Source organism: Lactuca serriola, chromosome 5 (genome assembly GCF_051521515.1).
Source record: "Lactuca serriola cultivar US96UC23 chromosome 5, Lser_US96UC23_V15, whole genome shotgun sequence".
In the NCBI taxonomy this organism is placed as follows: Eukaryota; Viridiplantae; Streptophyta; class Magnoliopsida; order Asterales; family Asteraceae; genus Lactuca; species Lactuca serriola.
Window position 1 is genome coordinate 318,490,261 of NC_136412.1, and position 16,675 is coordinate 318,506,935.

The 16,675-nt window shown below is 36.0% G+C and overlaps 1 pseudogene; it reads left to right on the plus strand.

Moving 5' to 3' along the window:
* Positions 1-13,351: 13,351 nt before the first annotated feature.
* LOC145050880 (uncharacterized protein At2g29880-like) lies at positions 13,352-14,181 on the plus strand (annotated as a pseudogene).
* The last annotated feature ends 2,494 nt before the right edge of the window (positions 14,182-16,675 follow it).

Sequence of the window (16,675 nt, forward strand, 5' to 3'; positions counted from 1 at the left end):
AAGCGTGGGTCTAACCAATACTTAAAATCTCTATTTCTATGTACTCATGAACTTTAGAGCAACCCCAATGTTATGTCTAGTCTCTATGAACAATATAAGCGATTCATGACAGTCTTAAATCAATAATTACTCCCAACGTACGAACGACTATGGTGTTTCGAATAACTCAATATTAAGGAAGTAAAACATGAAAATGCAAAACAAGGATAAATTAATTGACAAATGGTTTCATACACATTTATATAAATAAATCTCTATTTAATTAGTCACCATTCAATTACAATTTATCATTGTTACAATGTTCCAAATTAATCAACTACTAAAACCTAAAAGCTAATATCAACTCTTAGTCCAATGTTCCTAGCATGGTCAAAGTGCTTAACCTTACTTAGACACTCTATGAGAGGATTAACAGGATTCTCTTCTGATGATATACGATTTACCATGAGCGCACCTTCTTCAACCCTATGTATAATGTAGTGATATTTTCTCTCGATGTGCCTAGATCTTCCATGATCGTTAGGTTCTTTTGTCAAAGTTACTGCACCCTCGTTGTCGTAGAAAATATCCATTGATTCTTCGATTGATGGAACAACTCCAAGTTACTACTCCACTATTCAATAAGAAAATGCAAGCACATTTAGAATAACTATTATCCCGATCTGTTTCGAAAATGGCATCACTATACCCATTCACCTTAAGTTCATATTTTCCACAAAAAAAAATAATAAGATCATATCCTTTGATTTTTGCAAATACTTAAGAATGTTCTTCACTGCAGTCCAATGAGCTAAACCAGTATTTCCCTCATATCTGCTAACCATACTCAAGGCATAAGCCACATCAGGTCGATTACATGTCATATCATACATGATCGATCCTCTAGTGGAAGCATATAGGATTCGACTCATAGTATCTATTTCCTTATCAATATTGGGGCATTAGCTAGCCTTGCTCAATTTAACAGTATGATGCATGGGTAAATCCCCTTTCTTGGAATTTTCCATATTGAACCTTTTCAATATCTTATCTAAGTATGTACTTTGACTAAGTCCTGGTAAACGTTTCTTCCTATCCCTATAAATTTTTTTCCAAGAATATATGTAGCCTCTCCTAGATCCTTCATAGCGAAACATTTCCCAAGCCAAGACTTTACTTCTTGCAAGGTTGGAACATTGTTTCCTATTAGGAGTATCTGATCCACATACAATACTAGAAAGGTACTATGCTCCCACGAGCTTTGACATATACGCAAGACTGATCTTCACTTCTAGAAAATCCAACTCTTTGACCTTTTCATGAAACCAAAGATTCCAGCTACGAGATGCTTCTTTCAGTCTATAGATGCACTTCTCAAGCTGCCACACTTTATTATGGAATTTGGAATGTACAAAAACTTCTGGTTGAGCCATGTATACATCTTCATCTAGGTTCATATTAATGAAATTACTTTTGACATCTATTTTCCATGCTTCATAGTCATAATGAGCAACTATGGCAAGCATTACCCTAATTGACTTAATCTTAGCAACTAGTAAAAAGGTCTCATCATAATCAATTCCTTAGGTTTGAGTAAAACCCTTTGCAACTTGCCTAGATTTATAAGTCTATACATTACCATCCATGTCATTATTCTTCTTGAATGTCCATTTACAACCCACTGTCTTTCGACCATGTGCTTGATCAACCAAGATCCATACTTAGTTATCATACATGGATTGGATCTCACTTTCCATCACCTCTTTTCACTTAACAGCCTCATGGTCTGGCATCGCTTCCTTGTAGTTAGCAGGCTCATCTAAATTTACTACTGTTTCATCACTGATAAATGTGTCACCTTCTACAATTATATGGACACCATACAATGAGGGTGGCCTATTAACCCTACTGGACAGACGAAAGGGCAACGAATTGTCAATGGACTCAAATGTTTCAGTCTCAGTTTGAGAGCTAGAGTCTTCAAAAGTTGCTTCATCAGATGACTCTTGAATTTCTTCAACATCAATCGTACTCCCACTGCCCTCTTTGGAAACGAGCTTTCTCTCACGAAAGACTTCCCTTCTAGATACAAACACCACGCTCTCACTAGTTCTATAGAACAAGTATCCAAATGAATTCTATGGATAACCAATGAAAAAAACTTCTCGGCTCTACGTTCAAGTTTGTCCGAGGCTTCTCGCCTAACGAGAACCTCACAACCCCATACCTTGATATATGTGAGAGAAAAGGAGGTTTCCCTATCCACATTTAATGAGGCATTTTGACAACCTTCTAGTTGGAACAAGATTGTGTCACACCCCCAAACCAGAATGGCGGAAACATTCGGAGGTGGATGACTTCACGTAGTACCATAACAATTGAATATTGTAAAGAAAGTAACACAACCATCATATATATAATAAAAACATATATTGTTGCGTCATACATATTTCCAAAAGAATATTACAATATGATGATGTAAAATGTTTAATAATAAACGTCCTTAGTGTTCTTTCTTCAAAAGCTGGTAGTTACCTGTATTACTAATTCCCTGAGAAATACAAGTGGTTTCGAAAAAGTGTCAACAATTAAGTTGGTGAGTTCATAAGTGTTTTGTATTGAAAAGTGTGTCCTTTTGGTAGAAAATCGGTGAACGTGGTTTTCAGAAAATCCAATATTTTCTATATATAGTTTGAAAAGTTCCCAAATTTGGAGTGCGTTAGTATTTTTCGTACTTGAATGATAAAGATAAACTTTGTGTTCAAAATAAAGTAAATACTGAATGCATATATGAATCTCGTAAATCAAACTTGTTTTTATACTTTCATGTGAGTCTTATAACCATACTATTGACACAGACTGCCTGTAACAACATTCTTCAGGTGTTGTAGTGTTATGACATTTGTCACCCCAGACCTGCCGGACTAACTGTAGCTAACAGTTTAGGTGCGGGGTTGTCAATCCCGTATAGATCTATACACAAGTATCACGCTCTCCCTCCAAGAGATTATGGTATATAATACAGGACTTGAAATGCATACATAAGAGTACGTTGAAGTTTGAATATCTCACATCACTTAGTATAAATAGATTTACGATAAGAAAGACTTTACTTCATTTTGGTTGAAAGTATTTCGTTTTTCAAGATGTATACGTAAGAATGTATGAATAACTTGCTAACTATACCCATTATAGTTTTTCAGAAGGTATGTTCCATTTGGTGAAATAACTTGATGATATACTAAACTTTATACGTAAAGTAAGATGTTGGTATCGATAAATAATAAGATAGATGTTTCATTTATGTTTATAAAATGATACGTTTACTTGTATTGTACTTGTATTTCCCCCCTAAAACATGAAAAGACTTGAAAAGTAGGGGTATGAACTCACTTGTTTGGTTTGAAGAGAGTGGGACTAGAGTCGAGCAGAACTTCAACCGCGGAAAGCTGCATCTTCGAGCTTCTCGGGGATCTCGGTAGCGTAGAACCTTCGTCGAGGGATCGGGTGCGGAAATCGAGGGTGTCGGGACAGCTTCTGGTGCTTATAAATGTGTGAGAGTGAGTGTGGGTTTGAGAATGTGTGCCAAAAATCTGAAGCTTATGCCTTCTATTTATAGGGCTGGAAGGACGAGTATGCTGGGCGTACCATCGGAGTACGCTGGGCGTACTTCGGTTACACTGGGCGTAACTTTGCGTCATGGCTTACGACTCGAGTCTAGCTAGGCGTAGAGCTGCAGCCGATGGGACTCGACCCTGCACCTGAGTACGCTGGGCGTACTCCTACATTACGCTGGGCGTAATCCTGGCTTTCGTCTTCTAAATTTCATAACTTTCGCGTACGGGCTCCGTTTTTCGTGTTCTTTATATCCACGCGTAGGTGAGATTATGATCTACAACTTTCATTTAGACTCCATCGGCTAGTTTTGACTTTATTTTTAATGAAATTTTTTTAATAAGTCGGGACTGCTAAAGTCCGTTAAAAATTCATAGTTTCTTTATCCGACATTGGTTTTCGTTTGTCTTTTTGTCATTTTACTCCTTTTGTGGAGACCTTCAACTTTCGTTTAGGTTGCGTTAGCTAAATAACACTCGATCTTCAATTCGAGTTTTTAGCCTTCTACTACTGTTACGAAACTTAGAAAATTTGTAACTTCGTCATACGAGGTCCAATTTGGGCGATCTTTTTATGTACGTTTACAGTTTAACGAACTCTACAACTTTTGTTTAGATACTTAAGGCTAAAATGCATTTTATTGTAATTTAGTTTTTACGTTAAATAGTGTTTTATCGGGTGTGTCGTAAATATTTGAGTGGTTATAGTTTCTTCAATATAACTCGGTTTCGAATGTTCTTTATGTTTTTGGAAACCATGGCACGATATCTAACATTTGATGTATCCCAATTTAGATATTTGAACACTTTATTTTTGCGGTTAATTTCGTTGATTCCGAATAGTTTTCATTGTATTTGACTTTTGAGTGTTACATAGCTTTTTGGAAAAATATAGGGTTGTCACAGATTGAGGATGTGGACGGTTGTTTCTATGGTATAGCCCCAGATGGATATTAGAAGTGAAGCTCGAATCATCATGGGACGAGCCATATCAAGTATGGTTCGATTACACCTCTCATCTACAACATTTAGTTGTGGTGTCATATGAGGTGTCAAATGTGAAACAATTCCATATTCCTTTAGATAGTCATTAAACTCGATACTAAGATACTCACCACCACTATTAGATGGTAGCATCATTATCTTTTTTCCTAATTAGCTCTTTACTTCGTTCTTAAACTCTTTGAAATTTTTAAAATTTTCCAATTTATGTTTGATCAAGAAAATATAACCATCTATCTTTTTGAAGCTAATATTATATGTTTTTACATATCAAAAGTGATGTTATATGTTTGACATGAACATGCATACAAACATTAAACAATGATGGGATTGCAAGTTTGGATTTTGATCAGGGGAGTCAAAATTTGAGCAGTGACGAATGTTAAAATGAACATCCAATTTTTAAATCCTTTAATTAGTCCTTTTAAAATTGCTCATGACTTAGTGTGATAATGCGTTTGCAGTCACTTTTATGTTCATTTGAAATCGTTTAACAACAATTTATACACCAAGTCTTGACAACAACAAAGTCTTGGCATCAATTTGGGCACCAATTCCTAACAGCAACTAGGATTTTGATTAACTTGAATTAGATAAAGGAGTAGCAAATATATTAATGGCAACCTGTAAAAAAACCCAATAAGTTTTAGTTCCCTTTCTTTCCTAGCCCCTCTACAACAAATTTTTTGTTTGTACACTTGATTAACAAATAACTCCCATGTCACATCTACATTTTGTTTGATTTCTTTAGCAAAATAAATGACATCATACCATCCTGATAAGTATGAAACATGTGATTGTTTTAGTATAATTCATTTACATATTCCACATTAATAAATTTATGTGCTTTCAATATTTCATTATGTTAAAAGAATTTACTACTATTGCAGTTATGGCTCGCCTTAAAATGAATAGTAGGAAAAGAGCAAAGAAACTGGATGCATTTAGTACATTGCGGATTGAGATAATCAGTTTAGTAAATTAGTATTTTCAACTAGTGAGTACTATTTTTACCATACATATATTTATGTGTCCAACTAGACCTCGCTACAAGATGTTATACCCATAGAGAAAAGAGTATATGAAAATATTAGTGTACGAAAGTGATGAGACTTGTATACCACAATTAAGCATGAATAAGGCAACAATTGTTAAGTTGTTTCGTATGGTTGATATTGATGGAAAGTTAAAGGGCTCTAGATATCTCCAAATCGACGAACAAGTAGCGATATTTATGTATATTTTGGCCTACAATGTGAAAAACAGTGTGGCGAAGTTTCAATTTCATAGATCAGGAGAGACAATTAGTAAAAATTTCAATAATGTAATCAATATTGTTATTCAATTGGAAAATAATTGCTTAAGAAACCCGAGCCTATATTAGAAACCTCAACCGATAAAAGTTGGAAATGGCTCAAGGTATGCGATTCACTAGACTCAAGTATATATAGATTATTCTTGGTTGGTATTCTAATTCTCAAACACATTTAATTGTGGTTATAGGGATGTTTAGGAGCAATAGATAGGACACATGTAAGTATACATGTACCAGAGGCAGACAAACCTAGATACAGAAATCAAAAAGGCGAAATAACAATGAATGTACTTGCTCCTTGTACTCCCGATATGCAATTCATTTGTAGCATTTGTAATTTGGTATATTTCCTTTTATCCACTTAATTCAAAGTCTATATCTTTCTGGTCTCTAGCTAGTACGTGGGGCGTACTCTATGACTACGCTTAGCGCACTGACTCTTTTTTGGACGTGTGATTCACCCATGTACGTGGGGAGTACATAACGTACGCATGGTGTATGTCGTGTAGTGGCAAACCCTAATTTTTAGGGTTGGCATCCTATTTAAGCAACTTATACCACCTTTTTTTTATTGATCAACCTCCATCATTCTTTACCCTAAAAACGAATCCCTAAGTGCTTTTGGTGGGTTTTGAGCTTAAAAGTGTGTTTCTTGGTGTTTTGTGGTGAAGAAGAAAAAATGAGCACATGGAGGTTGCTTGGGAGTGGCTTGTGCTTATAGATCCAGATTCATATTCACCTTAGCAAGCCATTTGAGATAAAAAGATCCCATCTTGAAGATTATATGTGCTAGATCCAACTTAGGGTGTTACTTACGCATTTTTTAGTTTATGAGCTAAAGACGAGTTTATGGTCTACTCCAGAAGCCATGGATCTTCGATCTTTGCTCCATTAAGGTCCCTTGTCCATAAAAATGCAAACTTTATGCAAAAAGGAATTGATTATCACGAGGTATTCTCACCTGTCATGAAGCATAAGACAATTCGGGTTCTTTTGGCCATGGTGAGTGCATTTGTTCTGGAGCTTGAACAACTAGATGTGAAAACTACATTTCTTCATGGGAAATTAGAGGAAAAAATTTATATGTCCCAGCTAGAAGGGTTCCTTGATTCTAAGAAGGATCATGTATGTTTGCTGAAGAAATCCTTGTATAGGTTGAAATAGTCACTACTAGAAAAACAACCTTTTACGACGCGCAACGCGTGTCGTAAAATGCTCAGACGACGCGCAAATGTGTGTCAAGGAAGGCCCTGTCATAATGAGAGATGACACGCTTTTGCGCATTGTCTATAGACGACGCGCATTTACGATGCTCATTTACGACACGTAATGCGTATCAAGGAAGGCCCTATCAAAAAGGAAGATGACACACATTTGCGTGTCGTTACCTTATGACTCGCATTGCGTATCATTAAAGCCCCTGTCAAGAAATGCCATGTCATAAATGAAGATGGCACGCCTTTTTGCGTATCGTAATTTTAAATGTTTAAAAAAGTATTATTTATAGATTTAATTACTAATTTTCAAATTAAAATATCAGTTACAAAAAATATAATGCATTACATAAAATTTAATGTCATACAAATATTTGTTCCATGGAAAAATAAAACAAATCAATGAAATGCCATAACTCTAATCTACAAGACTTCTATCACAAAATAACACATACTTAAAGCTGAAACAGGGTTTGTAATTTTCACTTCACAAAAGCTTTACCGAGGGTATCCTCTTCATAATTTTTTTACAAAAGCAAGATTACACAAAGGGACTGACAGAAGAGACCAAGCTGGAAACAAACCAGAATGAAGAAGGCCTATTCATATTGGAGCTTTTTTAGACCTATCAGCAAGAGAACAAGACAAAGATTCTTATTAACAACAAAGGATGGATTGCCAATAATCTTAACTAGAAGAGAAAATGATCTTAAAAATTATAGCAAAACCAGCAAAATGATCACAAGGAACTGGACCATGGTGTTTGGCACACAACATCAACCCTACATACATAAAACATGATTTTAGTATTTCTGGAACCTATAAGGGAACTAGAATTCTCCATTGTTCCTTTGTTCCTAAACATGAGAGCTATGCCATTTAATATTATTCCAATCTTTGGATGATGAGAACCTACAACATATGCAATGCATAAGAGTCAAAATACACACAGAAGCATTGTTACTTTTTGACTTCAAGGGGACAAAAAAACAGGCTCTTAATGGATGACGAGAATACATGACATGACTTTGGCATGCATAAAGTCTATATGATGGCTTAGAAGCATTCAATTTATTTCGAGGCTTTCTTATATCAAGCAACAATAGGTCCATCAGTATCTTTACCATAGACGAACGGGTGTCACCATCAGCACACAAATTCAAAAGCAGTCTTTGGAGTTGAGGTTTATATAGTGGTTGTGACAAAACTGAACAACAAAATCTTTAAAGGGAATGTTTAGCATGTATGAATACGGGTGTAACAAACTGTGACCTGTTTAAGATCTTCTTGGTTAACTAGAGGAGCTCCATCAGTTTCAACAGGCTTACTTCCACTTGACCTACGGGTAATGATCCCACCACTTCTATCCATGCTAGATCCATCTCCTTCCTCTATTTTAGAAGACTCACCCCTCCTACTTCTTGGGAACACACCAAAAAGTGTCCGATTGTAACGATGTGTAAATCTCTCTCGCAACATATTTTCCTCTGCAACAAGAGCAGGTGTCAGATTAGCAAGAACCGCATCATATGAAGTTAAAAGAACCTGAACATATGAACACACCAAAAGATCAAATAGATGATAACAACAAACTAAAATTACAGGAAGAGAAAACATACCTCTTCCCTTAGTTTTGAAGGGAATGTGGCTATTATTGATACAGTATCCATCTCCACGGGTTGACCTTCCAATTCTTGGGCTCGGTGAACCCCTTGTGCTTGTTGTTGTGCCAAAACATCTGCCCGGATGTCTGGAGGAAGTGCTGCAAGGAACTCAGGGTCTATGTCTCCATCATTTTGTGGTTCGCTGGTTGCAGGTGGCTGTGGCGCCACCAGTCCCTGTCGGCCTGAAAGAACCTTAGCATGTCACTCTTCGGGAAGTGCATCTAGAAATGCAGGGTCAATTGGTGCAAAATATGCCGATGTTATAACCTTGGAAATCGAGTTCATGAGCATGAATGTTGTTTGCCAATAACAAATTCCCACTGAAAATTTCACATTTGTCGACATGTAAGATAGGGTTTGAGTTCCCTGATTGAAGGTAGGGATGATCGATGAAACAATGGTCCCTGAACAAAATTCATGGCAGGCATTTGCTGAGGAGAATCCCACAAAAATTGAATAAACTACAATCATCCGTCCTAAATCTGTTTCATCCTACAATAAAGGCTTAAGCACAAGGTTAAGAGTTTCTTTTTACAAGTAAATATAGATTTAAGCAACAAACAACACGGCTACCCTGAGCCAGATCCAAATCTAGGCATGAGAGACATGGCTCATCTAAAATCCAATGGCTTGAGTGACTCAGGGAAGTTTTTCCCTTGTCGTAGGATACTACAATAAAATACATGACAATTTCTTGCATTCAACCATTAATTGAGGACATTTGCTTTTATGGTTTCTCAAAGAGATTTATTTGGGACCCTTTAAGGAACATAAAAAACTAGAGTTAATGTAATATTATTACTTGCAAACGCCTCATGCAAACAAGAGTCAAATCCCATAAGAAACAAAGAAAAAAGCATGTGAAATGGAAGAAATCATACTGCCGTTTAGCTTTGATATCCTTGTTAAAGTCAATGGTTGGCTCACAGTCAAGAACCAAAGTAGGTACCTGTTGATAGTCAATATGCAAGCAACCCTATCATCCATCAAACTAGCTTCAAAAGCTCTCACAACTAAGGTGTTGATTCTTTTCAACATAACAAAATGAGTTGTTCCTTTTGTTACTTAAATAAGAATCGACTTAATAGAAAAAATCATGGAATGGAATGGAAAAGGCCTAAACACTAGATGTGAAAGTGAAAGTGAAAGTACCTTTTGAATGCTTGAATGCATATGATTACCCTCCAAGTGACTTTATTTGCATCAGTAGGATCTGCATCACAAAATTCGTACATTCCCCATAATGGCTGAAATAACTCCTCGGTATCTATAGAACTTCAAGTCGAGGAACAAACAGTAGAAACCATATCTCCACAATTCTTGAAGTATTGTTAATTTTAAGGTTAACCAAAGTAGAAAATCCAATAAATTTGTCAAGCAACATATACATGTACTCAGGTTAAAAAGACACGAGAGTACCTTTGGTGGGAGCGTTGATAAATAAAACCCTAGACGAGGGATTTCTGGCTTATGTAGCTGATAACGAGGGTTTATGAGTTTTTTTGGTGGGGTATTCTTTTTATTAGTGGATTCATCTTACTCGATCTCACATACTGATATTGATTTCCTTCTTCTAATCCTAGAACTTGAACGATAGCTCTTCTTCCTCCTCCATCACCTGGAATCATATGAATCGTCTGAATCATTGATGAGAAGAAATTGAAGATGAAAGATGGAAACAGAGGTGGAGGAGAACAAGGGAAACTAGATACAATAAAAATGAAAGCCAAAGACCGCCTAAGAAGTGATCGATGCCAAAAAAAATAGAGGGGAAACGAAAATCGCTAAAATCGCTTGAGAGAATCCATGAATTTTAGGGAAAATACCACCGGTTATTTGGGGTTTTTCTTAGTAGCAGGATTTTTTATAATTCTTTTGGGATTTCATTATGTAATTTTTGGGAGTGCAATTCGATCTTCGACGGTAGAAGGGTTTTTACAGAGAATGAAGATCTAGAGGAGAGGGTGAGGATGCGTATCACGGGTGGTTTAAAATAGTGATAGGGGTTTTGTTATCGGTGTAGAGTGACATGAAAGAATGGTTGGAGAATGTGATCGGAGACACTTGGCGGTGCGAGATCAGAGGTTGGGTGGTGGTGCCATGTTGCTATGAAGATGAAGTCCTAGGACTTTTTCTTGATAATTGGAAGAGGTGGGGGGTTAATTTTTGGGATTCAATAGGAGGGTAAAATCCAGCCATAAAAACACGTGCTTTATTAAAATGTTATAAAACGACACATTTAGACGACACACATATTATGAAAGGCGCCCTCTGCATTTCCTTTTTTTCTTTTCTGACACTAATTTTAGGGCACGCACAAATGTGTGTCCTCTATCCTTCAAATTTTGCAAAATTGACATTATTTTTTAGGGCACACACAAATGCGTATCCTCTATCAGCAAGTGTCATTGTTTACGCGTCATTAAAGGGTTGTTTTCTAGTAGTGAGTCCCCAAGACAATGGTAAAAGCAATTTGATTCATTCATGATCTCGAATGACTACACTTGGAACTAGTTTGACAATTGTGTTTACTCAAAGGAATTGTCACCATATTCCCACATATATATGTTGCTATATGTTGATATATGCTCATCGCAGCCAAAAACATGGCTGGAATAAATGAATTGAAGGCAACCCTGAAGAATGAATTTGAGATGAAGGATTTGGGAGCAATAAAGAAGATATTGGGGATGGAGACTTGAAGGGACAGAAGATCATGGAGGTTATGTATTTCTCAACAAAATTACATTGAGAAAGTTCTCCAGTCCTTCAACTATGATCAGTCTGAGCTAGTTGGAAATCCTTTGGCGACTCACTTTAAACTTGGTGCAAGCACTATACCTGCTACTAATGAAGAAAGTATGTTCCATACTCAAGTGTTGTTGGAAGTCTCATGTATGCTATGGTCTGTACCAGACCTGATTTGGCTCATGCAGTTAGTGTGGTTAGTAGTTTTATGATTAATCTAGGGAAGACTCATTAGGAAGCTGTAAAGTGGATCTTGCGATACTTAAAGGGAATGACAGATGTTTTCTTGGTGTATGGAGCAAATACAAAGAGTGCCTTAGTGGGATATGTTGAATCTTATTATGGGGGTAACTTGTTGAAGCGCATTTCATGGATGTGCTACATATTCACTTTATTCAGATGTGCCATTAGTTGGAAGTCAACATTACAAGATACCATTCCTTTGTCTACAATTGAATCCGAGTACATGTCCATGACGGAAGGAATAAAGGAGGAGATATGGTTTCAAGGGCTTATTCAGAATCTTGGTCTAAAGGTGGAGAAGCATGTCTTGTTTTGTGACAATCAAAATGCTTTGATTCTTATAAAGAACCTTGTGTATCATGAGAAGACGAAGCATATTGATGCCAGGATGAATTTCATTTGGGATATTCTATAATTTCCATACTGAAGATTGATACCAAGGTCAACCCAACTGATATGTTGACAAAGTCGTTGCCCATAGATAAGTTCAAGCTTTGCTTGGACTTGGTTGATGTTCGCAGGAAGTAGGTCCCTTCGGGAACGAACGGTAGGAAGGGAGAGGAAGTTCTTGTTTGAGGTGGAGATTAGAGGATGCTCAAGTCAAGGTGGAGATTGTTAAATATAACTCGAGCATTTAGATCATGCTCATGGAGCATTTGGGACAACTCGATGGAGCACTTAGGGTTCAAGGAGCATGTGACAAAGGAACATATCATCTGAGAAAGAAATGCATCATATAAAAAAAGGAACGGATCAAGTGCCAAAGGAACGGATTGTACAGAAGGGGTTTGGGAGCACCGAGAAGAGGTTTGGAGCACTTACGAGTGATATGGAGCAACAAGGGAACCTTGTTGCACTATATATTAAAGGGATGGGCCAAGAAGGATGTTTTTGCGCCAAGGGCATTCCTTCTTGCGCCATGGGGTACTCCTATTAAGCCATGTAGCATACTCTTGCGCCATGCATGGCCTTGTTGTGCCATATATGTTCCTGTTGCCCCAAGGTGGTGTTGTTGCTCCAATCTTGATGTTCTTGTGCCACACGTGAACCTGTTGTGCCATCCATACACTTGTTGCGCCATCATGGTGCAAGTTGGACCATCTTGGTCCTTGATGAGCCAAGTATCATATGAAGTCCTCTATGATGCTCAAGAATGTTCCAGAAGATGTTGTATGGTGGGATATGATTGATTTCCTCCATTCATGGGCCTATGGGCCAACGGGCTTGGCCCATTAAGGTTTTAGGTCTGATCCCACAAGCATAAATAGGGATACATGCTAGGTTATTTTGTCTCTTGAATTCTAAAGTGATAGGCGAATCTCTGTGTAATTATACTTGTAACCTTTGTTTGAGAGCTATAAAATCAAATAATACTCCCCTCCTAACCGTGGACGTAGGTCACCTTGACCAAACCATGTTAATAATGTGTCGTGTGTGCTTATAGTTTTTCTAGTTATCCGCTTTACTTCCTAACATTAGGTTTTCATTTATGTCGTGTTTTATAGTGACTTTTTATTTATTTAATAATTTTTTTGTAGTTATTTATATATCATTGTTGTTGCTTGGCAATGTATGGAGTCACAACATCATGGAGATAGGGGTCCACGAAAAAATAAAAGGAAGTGGAATGAGATGGAAGATGAGAAACTTATTGAAGCTATGGTTGATATACTTAATTCGGGTTCTCACTTTAAATCGTACAATGGTTTTAAGCCTGGGTTTTTTTGGTACGGTGGAAACCTAACTTGCAGTCTTACTTCCTAACTCGAGAATAAAAGCAAAGCCACATATCGAATCACGCATTAAAAATTTGAAGAGTAATTTGTCTGATGTGCATGATATGATGTCTTGGAAAAACACAAGTGGTTTTGGATAGGATTATGAAAATAAAATGCTTGAAGCTCCTCAATCCGTTTGGAAAGCATACACACATGTGATGTTTTTAACTGAATGATCCAATATTATTTCTAAGTAATTTTAGCATAATTTATTATTTATTTATTTTTGGATTTCTTTTATAGGTACATAAGAATGCTGCAAAATGGAGAGGAAAAAAATTTCCTCATTACTGGGACCTATGTCTAGTATTTAGAAAGGATCGTGCTAATGGAAGAGATGCTCAAACAGCAGCGGATGTTATATCTGATATAAATAACGAACAATAGGAGCCTGGCGATCTCAGGCAAGGAACTGGAGACAGATTAGAGGATATAGATGTTGGTGCTCCAATGAATAGTCGTACGTGTGCTCCTTCTAAAGAAGAGTCAAGTGCACAACGAAAGAGAAAAAGAAGAAATAGTTAGGATCCTTTGATGAACAACTTTAAAGATTCGACATATATAATCGGTTCAAAGATTGATAATGCAACAAGTACCTTCAAGCGCTTGGCATTATTTATATAGTCTTTTTTTATGATATTGCATTTTTTAAGGTTATAAACACTATGATTATTTTTTTTGTTAATGTTGGTTTGACCTTGACATGTTTTTATAACAGAGTTTTTTATTATAAATAAAATTTTACATTTCTATAAAGCATTAATATTTATTGCAATAGTTTTTGTTATTAGTTCTAGAAACTATAATTTTTTACTAGATAATGTAGAATTTGTTGAATTCTATTATCTTTGTGTCGGAGGGGTATTTTTGTCATTTTAAAATATTTTTATTCCATTCTTTCTATTTTTTGTACATACCAAACAACATGGATGAATGACACATTCCATTCCATCAAAGTAACCAAACATGAAAACAGAATGGTAATGAATCATTTCATTACCTCGTCTATTCCATTACTTAGTTCATTGTATTCCTTTCTCATTCCATTCTACCCAACCAAACACACCCTAAGCAACAAATGTTATTCTTATTCCTTCAAAACCACAAAAGGCTTGCATGAATGAGCTCAAAAGCTTCAAGAGTGTTAGGGTTTGGCCAAAGGGTCGTTTGGAGGTGATGGAGGCTGAGGGTGCAAGAAACCCTAGCCATCACTTCCTTTAAATATGCCCAAAGCCCAAAAAATTAGGGTTTTGCCCTCAGAAGGTGGCCATGACGTGACATACAAGGTGTCATGTCGTGAGGCACCAAATTTCCTTCACGAACACCATGCCATGTCATGAGGATATAAATCCCGTGTCATAGGCAATCAAAACTCATAGATAAATGATAATTAATTATACTTAAAATTCAGATGTTACATTACCCGGTTTCACCCTACCCACTTTGATGGTTCCGAGTTTTCCGGTTCTAGACTCTCTTTACTCGGTACCATACCAAAAACATAACCAGAATTGGTTCCTATATATCGGTCTGGTTTCCGGTCCAACAAAATCCCGTTAACCAGTTCCGAGTTTTCCGAGTCTAGGTCCATCTCATCCAAGTTTAGACCCACTTTCATCTATATAGCCATGTTAGAGATGCATGCACCTTCACTGAGGTTAGCAGGTGGCCATTTGTCGTTTGATGACTTTCCCACGTATATTCTAGGCTAGACATTGGACAACAGGCCGATCTGATGCATGATGTAACCATAACAGGGTAGTCGGGTTATGAGAGTGTCCGACTACTTCGATCGTTCTTACGTGGCTACGAGGCATGTTATATATATATATATATATATACACACACACACACACATATCTTTATGTCATTTTATATATCTTCCAGCAAGTTTATTAACTAGCTTTTTCCAAACGTTACTTTTTATCAACTAGCTTATAAGCTAACAACTTGTTTTCAGCTAATAACTAGTTTTTCAACAATAAACTAGTATTTTAGTTAGCACGCCAAACATAAACTAACTAACTAATTTATTATTATAAATTAAAAAAATAATGAGAGTTTCTTATAAATCTAAAATGTCTTGTCATTTTAAAATAAGATGACAATTTTTTTTCGACAATTTAATAGTATAATTGATGTGTTTTATTTGCACTGTTTTTTTTTTATTTATAAACTTGTATCTAATCTTAACTAGTCTTAAACACAAATAAGTAGTGTACCTAGTCGTAAAGTAATACATTTATGTTAAGAAAGGGTGTCGAATACAAGGAACATGATGGTTTAGATCAAATAATTCAAATGTTAATTACATTAATGTTAGTAAAGTAAAATGTGGTTTTTGTGTAAACTAAATTAAACTAATTTTAACACTTCATTAATCAACGAATCTAAAGAACTAACTAGAAACAATAAATAAGAAGTACTTCCACTAGAATATGAATCCCCCAAGTTTTTATGTATGATTTATTAGAAGTGCAATAAATTAATGAATTAAATACCGAATTGTAATATGACTAGTTACCTCGATCAGATTTCCTAGTAGTAACAAGTATCACAATGATCATGCAATTAGTGAACATATAATCTACTAAATATATATGAAGTATGAACGATATGATCTAGTGGTTTCTCTTCAACGATCATGACAATCAATCTAAGCATAGCATGGATATCTAATGCTCTCTAACACAATAAGAGTAACCGATTAATATTATCTAACCAACCTAATGATCATATATTTATATGATCAAGTACATCAAGATAGAATGATCAGCTAATCCTAATAATAATCAACAATAAACAATAAAAGTCAAAACTTTAACATGAAAGGTAAAGTAATTAATTGAATACGAGTTAAAACCAAATTCAATTAATCTTACTAACGAAATCAAAGCACATCAACAATGGTCCATAAATATCTAGTGAAACTACAGGTTTTTACACCATATTCAGTAAACTAAAGTAGAAAAACATCACCAAAAGAATGTGACGTGATCATCAAGTAAATTCGAAGTGAAATCTTGATACAATAGCGCTTGAATCTTTAAATTCATGCTCCAATTGAATGTCTAGCTTCAAAATCGACCCTTGGAGGGTTTTTCCTCGTGAATAATCA